At 45.2% G+C, this 15449-nt stretch overlaps 1 protein-coding gene across 2 annotated transcripts in view; it reads left to right on the plus strand.

Annotated features, from left to right (window-relative positions):
• The first annotated feature begins 3811 nt into the window (after nucleotides 1–3811).
• Nucleotides 3812–15449, plus strand: part of TBXAS1 (thromboxane A synthase 1) — a 244812-nt gene continuing 233174 nt past the window's right edge. The window contains exons 1-3 of one of the 2 annotated variants that reach the window (XM_052788771.1): nucleotides 3812–3920; nucleotides 5143–5226; nucleotides 13509–13587. The gene's annotated coding sequence lies outside the window, so the exon portion shown is untranslated. The remainder of the gene's footprint in view (nucleotides 3921–5142; nucleotides 5227–13508; nucleotides 13588–15449) is intronic. The other variant, XM_052788772.1, reaches the window with a different exon arrangement.

Raw genomic sequence — 15449 nt, forward strand, 5'->3', positions numbered from 1 at the left:
GGAGAAATGGAAGGTGAGCACAGGTATGTGGATTTCACACTCATCAACCCTCCTCGACGTGTTCAGCTTTGTGCAGGCACCAGCGCGAGGAGGCAGCCCCGGGAAAGGTTTACCCTCATCTCTAGAGAGCTTTGGGATGGATCCTCCAGCCAGCGGAGGAAAGCAGAAAGACCTCCTGCAAGAAAGGTGAGACCCCTCCAGTGCAGGGGCAGGGGCAGGAGAAGCTTCTCCTGGGAGAGGGGCAGGTATGGCTGGAGGCAGGAGGGCCTCCTGCTCCTGCAGCTCACTCTTCCCATGCCAGCCCTGCTCCATCTGCTGGCAAGAACAATGCCCGCCGGGATCCAGCTCCTCCTGCGGTTTCCCCAGCCCGGATTTCCTCCGTGGCTTCATTTCATTTGCCACAAGGGCCAAGGGTGGGAAGAACAGAGCCTTCCCCAAGCAGAGGAGGGAGAACAACCCTTTCTCTTGGGTCACAGGGCGAGGAACTGCCCTCCCATGAGCTTCTCCCTACTTTTGCTTCTAACAGGTCATCAAGGTTACAAAGGAGCAAATGAAGTATTGTGCACCCTTCGTATTCACCATCTGATCCACCGGTGGGGAACCTGATTTTGCTGCTCACTTGTGGTCAGCCAAGCCCCAGTGAAAATGCCCTGCAAATCCCCCGAGGCTGCGTGGCAGAGCAGGATACTGCTGGGGACAGGGTGAGACGGCAGCATCAGCTCCTGTCTCAGCAAGTGCCCAGGAAACCAGGGTGTAACTGTGAAAGGTATTCAGGGGAAAGAGGAGCGCTTTGGCTCTCTGGTTTGCTGCTCAGCACTTTGCAAGGTTGTTTTTTTGGCTTTACCTCCATTTTTCCCTTGCCTACTAGGTGTTTAAGAGAATGTGCTGAGGAAAGCTCTGGACTTTTCAAAGTATGGAAGCAACACAGAAAGCTTTTGCTATGTATGAAGCTGAATGGCGTTGCAGACTTGACTCACTCTTCTCTTTGCAAGGAGATGCAGGCTGGTTAAAGCAAGCTCCCCTGTGAAAGGCAGTGGGATTTTTTAGCTCAGGCACCATTGGCATTAAATGTTTTTTCCTCTTGTCCTGCCTTCTGCTATTGGGAAATCATCTGCACCTGGATTTTGCTTCTCTTTTCCATATGGGAAAAGAATCGTGTTCATCCTCCTGTGGTCCTTACAGATGGCATCTCTTTCAGCTCCACGTTAGAGGCGGTCAGGTGAATGGGCTGGGCTGACGTTCCCCACGTCAGCCGGCCCCTCGGGGAGGGAAGAAGGGCAGCCAGTGTCAGACCGATGTTTACAGAAAGTTTAGTCTCCAGTGGATTTCCCTACTCCAACGGAACAATAGGAGGGTCTGGTGCTGTATTATCCATGCTTCCTCTTTATTCTGATTTTATCTGTGAATTCTTGCAAATAATAGATGACTGAGACCATTATTGTTCTGGGAAATAGGAAGATGAAAACATTAGACAGACCTTAGCAATTTCAATGGACTTATTCATGGTGTATTTAGTTATGCAAGTTTTTGCAGAGTCAGGAACTAACAAAATACCTGTTGGAATAGGTAATAATCCTGTGTGTTCACAAAAGCAGTTCTCTTACGGCTCATTTTTAATAAGAGATACTGCCTCAGTCAACCTAAAGCTACAGAGTTCAGAACAAAAAAAGAAAACAAACATAGCTCCACTCTTAATGCCATGAGATCTTGGGAAGCAATCCATTCCGGCTCTTCTATATCTCCACTTTAATACAGGCATTCTCGATGTAAATTGCATGCTGGTGATTAATAGATCTTCTATCAATTGAACTTGAACTGAAGTCAAAAGAACATACTCTTTTCTTTTTTCTTTTTTCTTTTTTTTTTTTTTCTTTTCTAAACCTGCATTAAAAAAGATTATTCAGAGATCTTGGAAGGAAAAGTGCTAGGTCAAAATTCCCATTTTTCTAGCAAGTCTATGAAAACTTACTTTTAAAAGTTGCATACTGTAGAATCTCAATTATCCTGGAAGGCTTAGCCGGGTTATGGCTTAAGTATGCTATTCATGCGCTGCCAGCTTGTTCTAGAAGTACAAGATGAGCTGTAGTGCCTTGCAAAGCAGCTAAACCCTTCCCTGGGCCAGATGGAGTCCAGCAGCAGTTCAATGGTTTGACTCGAGCGAAGGAGTCCTGCAGCCGCCTGCCGGTCCCGCGCAGGGCTCCGGCTCGGCCACGGAGCAGCGTGGGTCCTCTGCAGTTCTGGCAGAACTCTGTGTCTGCCTCTGCATCACGTCCCAAGCTCTGGGAAGTCTTCTTCATTTAGGAACATTGCCATATGACTGCACAGAGACAGCTGTGGCGTGGTGCTGTGTAGAAGCTAAGAAGTCTTCATGGGCACCACCTGTCTGTGCACTAAAACCTCCTGCATCAGTCATGTATTATTATTTTGCATTATCTAGGACCTTTGCTTCTCCTCCTCTTCACCTCAGGTAAAGGGGAGCTGTTTGTATATCCATGGGCTTAATACCTACTGGTCTTGGAAGAACTTCTCTGGCTCGTTGTACATTAACATTGTTCACATTTTTGATGCATATGCAATTAATAAAATTTGGGCAAAACTTTAAAGCTTTGATTATACTCTGGACAGATTATGAATTTTATGTTCTCTATGAAGTATCGTTAAAACTTGCTACCCACACGGACTAATTACTAAGAGGAGATTTTACTCTGAAAGGAGAGCTTTCTCTCCTCTGCACAGCCTTCCTCTCGGTGTTAGAAAAACAAATATTCCCAGTTAGGCAAACAGGGCCATGCTCCCAAAGTTTTTTTGTGGGTCTTGTGGCATTTAGTGTTCCTATTGATCTCCCAAATTCAGGACAGGAGCGATTGTGTGAGAAACTTCACCTCTAGTTTTCAAAAGAAATGCCTAGCTTTTGGGAAGAGATGCCTAAATAAAGCCTCAAACACAAGGTAAAAACAGAACATGGAGTTTAGGGTCACCTTGCACAAGTCCATCGATTCAGGCGAAGGTAGCTTGTGAACTGAAAGCCCAAATGGTGCAAACTAATTCAGAATAAAGCAGTATTAACGTGAAATACGTGTCCAGCACAGGGGAGGGGAGTTACGCAAGTGAAGCTACTCTGCAGCAACTCCCAGTGTGGATAAGCCCGTAATTACTTCTAAAATCTCACCATTACTAAGCCATGCTTATAATTTCTAGAGGCCTCGAGTTTCTGGAGCAACTGGAGTATGAGATTCAATTGCATTCACTTCAGTGGAGGATACAGTTAAGTATGGGCACGTTTGTAGGCTTGAGGCTAGTCATTAACTAATTCGTGTATGGGAACATTTGAGTTTTTTCCATCTGATTTTGCAAAGTTATTTGGCAATACTTGTTTATGAGCCCTTTTTCACTTTTTTCCCTCTCTTCCCAGCAAACCAAACCCCCACCAGAATCAGACAGCACATTGCAAGTACGCTAACTTCCCTTTTTCCTCTTACTGCAGATAAAAATATTTGCTGAGTTTTGCTTTTTTTATACAGACATACAAATATATATATGTAGGGTTTTTTTAAAAAAAATATTTAATAGGTTTCAGAGTGTTTGTTTCCTTTGCAGCCAGGCAAAGCCTTCCTTCCCAGCAAGGGCATGACAGCGGGAGCGGCGGGGGGGGTGTGTGTGTGCGCGCTGCCCCGGCGGAACTACAACCCCCAGAGTGCGTGGCGAGGGGCAGCTAGGGGGAGGCAGGGCAGGGAGGCGCGGTGCCTTCTGGGAGTTGTAGTCCCGCGGCCTCTGCCTGGCTGCGGGGCCGAGGGCAGCTTTCCAAGCACCTGTCTGTTCCGTGGGAGGCAGCGATGACTCCGCTCTCCACCGCTCCCCTCCGGGTGTTGCAGGGCAGCTGCACCAGGGACGGGTGGAGGAGGCATGGGAGAGATTTAAAGGTAAGGATCTCCTAGTATTTGCCGTGGAGTTGGCGGAGGAGGGGGGCTGTCAATCCTGTCGCCCCTCCTGGTCCTCCTCGCCCCGTGCTTTTGGCTGGGAGGTTTTTGCCACGTCGTTCCCGTGGCACATCGTTGGGTAAGTCATCTGGATTTGGGTTGGCTTGCGGAAACGTCTGCAGCGTTAGCACGTGGGACTGGCCGTGTAGGGATGTCATTCTCCCTTGCAGCTGTGGTTAGAAGTGTGGCTGTTGGCTCCTTTATGTAAAGGTTAGCGGGAATAAATAATCATTCAATCTTAGAAGAAGGTGGGGGAGGGAATCCCACTCCTTACAGGGACTGGAAATCTTTCTCGAGTGAATAAAGGTCTTATAACATCCAGCTTCTTGCTGAATTTATGCTTGCTTTTTTAATTCTTTTTTGTTTTTCCTTTTAAGTTGGCTTTCTAGGTCTTAGTAGAGAGAAATAGCCAAATACAAATTTTGCATAAGTGGCTGCAACAGCCTTTGCCTGCATACATTTCCTTGTTCCAGTGTTTCTGCTGTTTGTTGAACTGGAGGCAACTGAAAGTCTCAGACTGTGCAGATCACTACAGTGAAAATCCTTGGAAATGCTTCAGGTTCATCCTGCTGCTTAATAAAACAGAGCAGCAGTCAGGATAGCACAGGGAGGAGAAACAGCTTTGTGTGCTTCATGGGTCAGGTAAAACACTCTTGAACATTTTGGCTGTGATCCTCTGACAAGTAGATGCCTGGGAAACTATTCCAGCCTTGCTGAGCGTAAATTTGCCAGAGAGTTTTGGGGAATACTTTGCACGAGGATGCTCTGCAGGCCTTCCAGGGCTGAATGTACATCAGCTGGTGATCCCCAATGCATAGGGACTGGGTTCAGTGACACAGCTACAAATAGTTTACTAATTATGCTGAAGGCTGAGGATTTGCTGTATGCAATATTTATGGCCAGTGACACTGGTTCTCAGCTACTGCTTCTGGGGTGGGACAGCAAGCAGCGGGTATGCTAAAGACTGCGGGAGCAGAGTGGAAGTTTCTAGCTAAGGCTACTGAAGCAAGACCCCATTTAAATGAAAAAGGTGGAAGCAAAGACAGGAGTCAGTCCTAGTAAAGGTCTCACCCAAGAGAAGACGCAAAAGGCAGTTGTCAGTTCTGCTGGGAATTGCGTTGCCCTTTTAATGGTAATAAAGTAGCTTTGCTCTTAATCTCCGCAGACGCTGCCAAATGCGGAACAGGTCTGGACAACGTGGCAATTCCCTTCCTGCTCGGAGACTTGGCACTTCTGGGTCAACATGGAGGTATGGCTTTTGGGCGTGTTGGGTTTGTGCACTGTGGGCACCAGGGTTGCTGTCATATGGGAAGGCGGAAAGCAGAAAGCTAATGAGCAGGTGTCCTTCACAAATCAAGCACGCAGTAATGTTAAACACAGTGCCCTCAAATGGCTACCCAAAAGGAGGTGATATACATCTAAAATGAGGGTGCTATAGCTAATGTTATAAGGTGTTGGTAAGAAGTGCTAAACTTTCTGCCAACTAATCCATTACCTTAAAAACCCCAGCAGCTGTAATGGGGAGGGCTCGTGGGCTACTTTTCACGTGAAGTTTTTCATACACCTCATAGACTCCAGTGTATCTGATGTTCTCGCTGTTTACAGTATTAGTGACACTGCTAATATGTATGTAATAGAAAATAATTTATGGGAGCATCTGAATCTGGAAGCATTCCCTTCACATTCAAGAAATTTTCCCAAATGTGAGCCGCACTAATATAAAAAACAGGGACCATACCTGCATGCAGCCTTGCTGAGTTTCAGATATTTCCCTGTATGCTGACACCACGTACACCAGCTTAACCTAGGCGATGAGAGCCATTGCGGAACTGGCAGCTCCATCTCCAGAGCAGGAGCATGGCTGGGGATGCCACCAAAACCCTGGAGCAGGGCAGGTGCCCGAGGAGGAGTATGGTGGTGGTGGGACCTCCTGTTGCACCGAGCCCCGTGTGGGCAGCAGCAGTGGCGGGTGCCTCTCCCTGCTCCCTCCTCAGGGTGAGGGCTATGCCAGCAAAATGCATAGACATTCCTACTCCACCTTTCCCCAGCTGCCAGTCAGGCTGCAATGTCTAAAACAGGCATGGATTTTCCTGTTTACCCAACATCAGCATACCTCCCAAAAAGCAATTGTGTCGGTTTTGTTTTCCTTTCCTTGTACATATCAGAAGTTAAACAGCGTGATGTGGCTAATGGGATTATATTGACCCACCTCTGCCGTTGCTATTAATATCTGAAGAAATTCCCAAATGCCACAGGCCCAACGGTAGTACAGTTGCCTGCCCATCTTTCCCTTGCCAAACAGATTGGGTCTTTTTATGTTAGCAAGTCCAGTAATTGCTAGTCCAAATTTTGCTCCTTGATAGAGTTCAGAAGCTAGGGACCAGATTATATATAGAAGAGAATATATAGAGAATATGTAGAGACTATCCATTTTTGCCAATGGATAGCAAGTTGATTTGCAATGTCATTTGAACAGTATCCAAATAGCCAATTCTTTTTTTTAAAAAAAGGAGGCTGAAGGGATCTGGGGGAGGGGGGGTCATGTCTTTTTCTTGCTGGCCGTAGTAACATAACCCACACTTTTTAAAAAAATTGCATTCAGAATCCAACCCTGGAGCACAGGCTACTAAATTTCAATTGCTGTTTTTATGTCATTATTGCAATTGCAGTAACTCTGTAAAAAAGAAGACAAAAGGTTGCTCTTTCCACTTTGAGCTCTTTCCATCCTCCACTTTTACAGCAAAGGTTACCCTGAGCAATGTGTACATCTGTCTGTTCCAAGTGTAGAAATACATATTATTCATACCTTGTCAATGTATATGCTGGAAAACAGAAGCTGAATTTATAGCTATATTTCCTCTCTGCCGGGGCTTTTAGAGTCGAGTGTTTCAGTGTTTCCATTATAAACCCCTGTTTTCTGAGGTTTATAACAGTCTTGAAGAGCATAGCGGTCTTGAACCATAATAGAAAGCGTGTAATGTTGCATTTACAATACAGCTGTAACTGCACATTAAGGAGTGTAATCTTCTCAGTGTACCCACAATGCTCCAATAAGGTTAATTGGAATTACATATACTAAGAGAAAAACAATATTTTACCCTTGGAGTTGGTGCTCTCCATCCAGAGAGCTGAGAGCATCACACAGGGACAGAGTGCATCTATCTGCACCAGACTTACAAAAATGCCATTCCTTGCTACACCATTAAAATATCTGTGTGCATCTGCAAAGGCCCCTCTCGGCACCCACCTCCCTCATTTGATGCCTCACCGCTTTACAGACTTGGCTAAGGGAAACCAAGGTAAAGGTGGCTGGAAGAAACTAGTGTTTTATTGAATGTATGGTGAGGCTTTTGTCCTATGCGGTGTCTCAGCTCTCTCAGCCAAGCTGCCCTCGGCTTCTAGCCTTGCATAAATATAGGTCCCATCTGAAACCCATCTTCTCCATTTCCAGTCAGCTTGCTCCATCTGGCATCTTGCATTCATGTATCACTTTGCTTACGAATATAAGGTAAATGAATTACAGTTCGTGACAACATCCCCCTGTCCCTGGGCTGTCTGAAGTAGTCCCAGCTCCTTTGCCATGCATCTGGGTAGTTGCTGGCTTCTCTAGTTAGCCTGAACTGCCACAGACAGAGCAGGGGCTCTTAAGGAGAAAGTACCTTATACGTTGGGGTACCTGTCCAACAGGTCTGGCTCTCTAAGCTGCATCTCTTCCAGTGCACCTAGCTTAAATTTTTGTTGATGGCTATAGGACTGTGCTGGGCCAGAGATCCCATCATGCCAGTTCGGTTGCTGTGTGAGTGTAACCAGTTGGGTGAGGGGTAAGTGTCTGCAGGTAGCGGTGTTCTGAGTTAAAACGAATACTTTAAAATGGATGGTGAGGAAGAAGAGCTAGAGTTGATAGTAGACAGTTGCCACGGCTGGTGGCCATGCTCATACTAGAGCTGATGTATCATTGCAATTGCTCATTTGAGCTTGTTGGGCTTAATTGGCTGAAGGTAAAGAAAGCAGCAGCATCTTCAGAGTAGAAAGAAACTTCTAAGAATTGTTTAAAAAAAACCCCAAGACTCTAGAGCTTGAAGACTTTGTTAGGCTCTGTGGCAAGTACAAAACGGTCCTCTCAGATTGTCACAGAGCCATGGTTTTCCATGAACCTTAGCTCTGATCAGCAGCCAGTAAAAAGCTAAGGTATGACGGCTGAAAGTTTTGTTCCATGGATTTTTTTTTTTTTTGTATTTCAGTGAAACTGAGAGGGATACATATTTCATTTTTGCAATAGCCCAGCCACAGTCTAAGGTTGTGCTTATCTGCCACTTGGTAGAAGGCAGCAGAAGGTAGGAAGGAGGTAGGAGGCTGGACTCACCGTGAACCTTAGGCTCAGATCCCATCTATGCTTCAGTCTGAGAAAGCAAGTTAACATGAGTGTCAGCAGGGTTGAAATCTTGTTGAGACTAAGTTCTTCTTGCTGTTTCAACTCATATGTCACATTATTTAGTCTTCCACTTAACCGCTCTTCCCGTGGCTAACAGGTCAGCTTATTGGGTTCACGCCCTTTTGCAAACATTGCTAACCTCAAGCATTCAGAATCACAAATTTACTCTCAGATTCATGAGACTGCAGGAAAAAATTGCTTTTTTTTTAATTGAGCAATTAAAATAGCTTAATTAGTATTTTAGCCCTGATCCTTTGAGTTTCACAGATTTGGAACATTTTTTTTCCTTGCTTTGAGGCCTTGACTGTCTTTTCTCCCAGTAAAACCTGTATTTGTCACAACTGCACACATGAATAACTAGTGCTTTAGTGAAAACCTGAACTAAGCCAAGACTTGCAGTAAGAACTTGAGATTTGGAAATGCTGGTTTTGTGATTGTGTAAGTTTGTTTTTTCACTTTTTCTTTTTTCTGCCCCCTCACCAGTTATACATGTCTGTGTTACAACATATCTGCTGAGAATGAGAGCTGAAGGGATTTCTGATTTGGTGAATTAATGTACAAGTGGTCAGCAGAAAGGACTGCAGCAAAAAAGCGATGAATGGGAGAGCACAAAAGGCTGAACTAGAGTAAAGCCATGTGTATGTTACATGTGCTTTTCTGCAGCATGTCAGGGGCTGCAATTTGCATGTTAGTTATCTGTTCTCCCTTTCATATGGGTAAGAAGGCCTTTGGGAATATTGGGCACAATCTACCAAGAATTATTCATCATGTGATGCATAAATTTAGGCAGTGAATATCCCCTGGACAGGGGCCTAAGTGAAGATAAGGCTTTTCAATGTACTTTATATTGTTCCTGCATTTGCCCCATAGTGTGAAGGTGTTACATGTCTTCCTGCCACAGCTCTGTGTGTTCCAGTGCCTCATACGTTTTGTGTTCTTACAGCCATCTGGAAACATCCAGCATGATTGTTCACACTGCAGTTATTGTCATTTTGAAATGTTTATCATGGGGAACATTTTCAAAGGCACGAGAGGCAAGAGAGCACCAACCTCCCCCTGCCTGCCTACAGGAGTCAGAGCAGCATTACCAAACCCTGCACCTGGTGTTCTCCAGGAGAATTTCCTGTGTCCCATGAAGGGATGTTTCTAAAGCCTAAAAGAGAGGCTCTGTGGATGCCACTAAAGAATTGCTGAAGAACTGGGATTGGTCCTCAGTGATTATTTTGAACTGCCAGGTTGAGTCTCTTCGCAGTCATACTGCCTTTCTACATGTGGATGTAGACTAATAGCTTCTGGGCTTCTTGAAGTATGAAAACCATTACTGTGGCAATATTATTAGTCTGACTTGCTTGATTTTGACCTTTCATTTTCCTGCGAGCCAGTTTACTGCCTCTTCTGTGCTGAGACTAGATGGTGGTAGCGCCTGAGTTGTAATGCCGGTCCTGGTTTTGGCATGTTTGTATTGTCTAATACATTGCACCTTCTTTTGCTTTTTCTTTTTGCTATCTTATTCATCTCAGAGGGGTAAGTGCATCCAATCCCTCTGATTTTAGACAATTAGAGATAAAGCATAAAGGCAGAGCTGATACTGCCCACAGTTCCCAGATGGGACCTGATTCTACCATTCCTGTCAGCCTGAAGGCCATAGTCTCCATTCACATCTGTGGGGCTGTGGGGCTTCTTCTGGAACCATGTGCTATTTGAAAAAAAAAGTGGTGGGCCTCAGGTGAAGAATACTTTTTTACCTCATCCGAGGTTCAACGTTTTTGAGACTTATGGTGCCTTCCCCCTTTTGTCATTTTGAGTTTTGACAGGGTATTGATAAATGCCTTGCATTAGTGAATTTAGTCTTTCAAAAACCCTACCCCCATGTGTCTGTCATTATCTTTTTACCTGTTCCAGGCCTTAGTACTGAGCCTGTCAGGTCTCTGAGGGCACCAATAGATCTTAATTGTCCTGACTGGCCTCACCTGAGACCCCCCCCACCTGCACACTCTGCCCATGGGCCCAGGAGCCCCATTAAAGCTCGGGTCTGGGGTTTCAGTTGCTGACTTGATGCTCTGGGTGGTCCCTGCTCCTGACTCACCCCTTGCTGTGCTGATGGACCCTGTTAGCTGCCTCCTACGTTCAGCCCGGTGGGCCTGCACCCCACGGTGAGGGCTGGTCTGTGTGGGGGCTGCCCTCAGCTCCCATCCCTTCCCATCCCGTCCCCCCTCCTGGCCCTGGCAGCTCATCTCCAGGGCACGTGTGCAGGCTGCTGCTGATATGTATCAGCAATCCAGTGCTTTTGAAAGAGGTACTGAGCAGCATGTTCATCCAGCTTTTGGCTTGTCCTTTTCACAAGCAGAATGCAGGGCGGATGGTCGTGGCTGTCCTCCCGTGACAGGATGGTCAGATCTGCCTCTTCTTGGCTGCTATTCTCCCCTTTGTCCTTTCTATTTGTTCTTTAACTCCCCTTCTCCCATTAGGGCAACTAGAAGGATGCAATGGTCGGGGTTTCTCCAGCTGGCAATCCAGGAGCCATTGCGCTGCTCTGTGCAATGCTGATTGCCGTGGCTAATTGCCTCTGAGGTGGCTGCCCCGCTTTTAAGGAGGCTGCGTGCAATCTTTCTCTAAAGAAATCTCTTTGCATTGTCTTGAAAGGATTCCACAATAAAATTATTGAACTGCAAGCTGGAGAGGTAAGGTGGGAATGTAGTAGCTAGAGATAGCATATTGACCTCTCAAAATATTTCCGTTAATTGGGGAAACCCAGCATTCTACATTTTCCTATTTGCAAAGTGCAGTAAAAGGACTGGGCTTTATGTGTTTTGGTGTCAATCCCATGAGCTAAGAGATGAAGGAGAAGTTGATAAGCACAATTTGGTTAAGTTATAGAACAAGGTGCTTCTGTTAAGTTTTTCACAGTTCTTTTGACCTGTGGTCCAGCATTGAAACACAGTTTGGAGAATTCAAGCCTTGAGTTTGCTATCTAGAGTAGCTTTTCAATCAAAGAAAGAAGGTTGGGTATTTTTCATGGTGTTTAAAAACTGAACTTCACAGAAGAAATTATAACTTACTGGTTCTTACCATGATACTACAAAGGCAAACATTTATATGGGTCTCTGCAACTACAAGACTAGTCTAGGCAGGGTTCTTTGGCTTTTTCTGTCAATGGGGAGCTATTGATCCATGAACATAAATCCTTACTTATCTCCAGTCAAGTTTATAGGACAATGAAATTATAGGATTGCTTGAATCAATCAAAGTTTCTAAAGCAAGCTATAGAAATATAAACAAGTTACCGATTATTTAATAAAGTCAATTTGCTTAGAAATGCCTGGCCGTGGGCAGCAGATGTTACATTAATTTCTGCTTTCTCTGGAATTTCACTGGGGCTGCAAGATCTTAATGTCACTATTAGCAAAGGTAACTTTATTTTAGAAACTCATTCTGAGCTCTCACAGCAAGAAGAAGAAACTGTCATTCCTTTTGACCACAGAATCTGTGCTATTTCTAAGTGGACATCTTTGAAATAACTAGGATATCTCACAGCTTGTTGCTTTAGAGGGGACTTAGTACAGCAGCACTACATTTAGTTAGCATAATGAGTTTTTTAGCTCCTGTGACTGAGTTTGAAGTACCATAACTTTTAGCCAGCTAAGATTAAATTTCTTAGTGAAGTACAAGTTTGCATAATATTTTAGCTTTCCTAGAATTTTTAAGCTGGGTACCTGTTTTCTGAGAAGCATTTAGGTTAATACAACCAGGTTCTGACTTGGTGAAACAATTTTAAGTGTAAAAGTGTGTCTTTTGTTTCTCAGTAGGAAGCGTCATGAAAACAGCTTCCTCAGCGTGGTTTCACGGTTACCATGTTTGCCTTTCAAGATCCAGTTCATTGGAGTGATTTTATTCAAGGTGGTTCAAGAATCTTCCATGAGCCAATGGTATCCTTTTGGTGCTCCCGTCTATTTTGAATGCAGAGCAGGATCTCTGTAAGTGGACTCCAATGCCTCAGTGGTCTGTCTGTTGAGTAGCTTGGCATAGTTTATCATACAGGAGTACAAAATCATCTGATTAATCTGCTTGGTCAATCCTTGAACAAGGATAGTAATAATGAAGTCATAGAAGGCCACTGTAAGTCCTTCTGTTCCAATACGTTAATATTCCCAGTACTTTGGCTATTAAGGTTGTTTTAAATATAAAAAATATCTCTGTGAAATGTGCCTTTGATCTACCTTAAAGATGTTGAGAATTCATTTTGTCTTTGGAAAGGTTTTTGCCTTCAACATAAATTAATATCATATATACTTACATGGTTTTGTACACGGGCTTTGTTAAAGCTTATACATAAACTAGTCTCTGATTAATCTCATGTTTTTTTAAGCTGTTCCGTGGTATTTCATTTGCAGTATTTTGTGGCTAAGCTGTCTATATAACAGAATTTTGTTGATCTGAAGACTATGCTACAAATTTCTAAGGAGATGAACTGCTATAAAATTAAAACTTAACACCTTTCTAGACTTCCTTCATCTATTGTAAAGTTGTTGTGGCTCAGCCTTAATTAGATTATTATAGACCTAGAACATATGAAGTAGAATAGCATGAGAGGAGTTGAATTTGGTCATTAGCAGGAGTGTGTGGTTAGTCTAGCTGGTGTAGTCATTAGCCTCTGAAATATGTGAGACTACATTTTCCATTTGATATGCTTTGAAGACAGGTCAAAATCCTTAACATGATCTAGGTCTACTGAGAAGGTCTATAATCCTGCTTTTTAATAAGCTCTGTGTTTCATGTCAGAACGATACTTGCGTATGTCAAGCATTGCTGAGGCTCATTGCCACACTTGTATTCATTTTGAAGTTGAAATGCATCGTTTTGGAAGAGCATTTACAGAAAATGTTCTTGGAGTCATAGCAGACAGGGCTTTAAGGCATGAAGGCTTCCTGGAAAACCTGGATTGTCTGGGTGTGGGGTTTTTTTTTGCTTTTTTGGTTGAGGAACAATTCAACTTCTCAGACTTTGTTGTAATGCACTTCCCTTTTTAATATTTACTGCTGTGAACATCTGTGCAGGCTGAAGCTCTGGCTGTTCGGGATTGAACTACTTCTGTCTTGTAGGTCTGCCATTTGCTGGGGAGCTCCAAGGCTACAGTGACGGCAGTGCTGGGGAATGAAGGATGAGATGGGAGTCTTAAGCGTAAGTTTGTGTTGAACATTTTGTTGTTGTTGAAGTTTGTGTTGAACAAGGTGGTGATCTGTGGAGTTTATTTGCTACAGAAGAGAAGAGCTCGAATGGCACTCCGTCAAGGAGCTGTGAACCTTGGTAGATGCTATCTAGAGTGAAGCCTCATAGAGGCAAATGCAGGCAGTGCTGCTGACTCATAGCAGTCTGACAGGAAAAGGCTCTCTTCCACTTGTGCTTGTCTCTCGCTTCCTCCAGCATGCGGTTAGTGAGGACTTTGTATCGGCCTCTGTAGTTCATTGATATTATTATCATAATCAGCCTGACCAGTGTGGCTCCACAAAAAGAACTGGGAGGTTGGTGAAAAATATCTGTGCTATTAACTAGTTAATTAGGATGGTGCTTCTAATGTAAAGGACCTGTAAAGAGAGCCACAGGATTGATAAATAGCCTGTTTTCATTGTTGTCTGCATCCCTGATGCCTTCCCCCCCTGCCCTGCAAAGCAACAAGTGGATTTTTGTGACTCTTCACGGAGCTGAGATCCTTAACTCTGGGATGACAACTGCGAGCATGTGGGGCTGCGGTGAGGAGTGCTCCAGGTTGGTTTTAGAGTCAATGCTGTGTGCCACCCTCCTTAATGGTTGGAGGTGCTGAGTTAAAACCCTTCAGCAAGAAACAGGTGCCGAGGCTTAAAAAAACAAAACAAAAAGAAAACCCCAACATCAACAACAGAAAAGGATGGTTGTTGTTGGGAGCTTGATTCTGTGTTCTGTTCCAAATTGGATGCTGATGTGAGAGCCTATTTTCTTTCATAATGCATGTGTTTAAGAACTATTCATCCCACCTACCTCCCAGTATGACTGGGAAAAGGCTCTAGTGCTTCTTAAAAAATAAGTGAGGTCTGTACTTGACTCTGTGTTTGCTGATAGAGTTTTGCCGTTGACTTTAATAGGAGGGCATCAGTCCTCTACATGCAGAAAAATGTCCTTTAATTAAAAAGCCAGTATTTTGGGTTTGTGTGGCAGGGTTTTGGTAGCAGGGGAGGGGCCACAGGGGTGTCTCCTGTGAGAAGCTGCTAGAAGCTTCCCTGGCTCCAAGCTGGACCCGCCGCTGGCCCAGGCCGAGCCCATCAGCGATGGTGGTAACACCTGTGGGAGAACAGATTTAAGAGGGGAACCTGCAGCGAGTAGGGGGACTGGAATGGGAGAGGAACCCCTCTGCAGATCCCGAGTCAGTGAAGAAGGAGGGGAGGAGGTGTGCCGGAGGAGGGGATGCCCCCGCAGCCCGTGGTGAGGCGGCAGGCTGTCCCCCCCCAGCCCACGGAGGGGAGCGGGGGAGCAGATGCCCACTTGCAGCCCGGGGAGAGAGGAGCCCATGACGGAGCAGGGGATGGATGCCCCCCAAGATGGCCGCCACTCCATGGGGAAGCCCGCACTGGAGCAGTCTGTGACTGAAGGACTGTGGCCTGCGGAAAGGACCCACGCTGGAGCAGTTCGTGAAGAACTGCAGCCCGTGGGAAGGACCCATGTTGGAGAAGTTTGTGGAGGACTGTCTCGCATGGGAGGGACCCCATGGTGGAGCAGGGGATGAGTGAGGAGTCCTCCCCCTGAGGAGGAAGGAGCGGCAGAGACAAGGTGTGGGGAGCTGACCCCAACCCCCGTTCCCTGTCCCCCTTGTGCCGCTGAGGGGAGGAGGGAGAGAGAACCGGGAGTGGAGTTGCGCCGGGAAGGAGGGAGGGGTGGGGGGGGAAGGTGTTTTAAGATTTGGGTTTATTTCTCATTATCCTTGTTTTGATTTGATTTGTAGTAAATTGATTTTGTTTTTTCCCCGAGTTGAGTCTGTTTTTTGCCCATGACCATAAGTGGTGAGTGATCCC

Source organism: Harpia harpyja, chromosome 6, assembly GCF_026419915.1.
Source record: "Harpia harpyja isolate bHarHar1 chromosome 6, bHarHar1 primary haplotype, whole genome shotgun sequence".
NCBI classification, from domain to species: Eukaryota; Metazoa; Chordata; class Aves; order Accipitriformes; family Accipitridae; genus Harpia; species Harpia harpyja.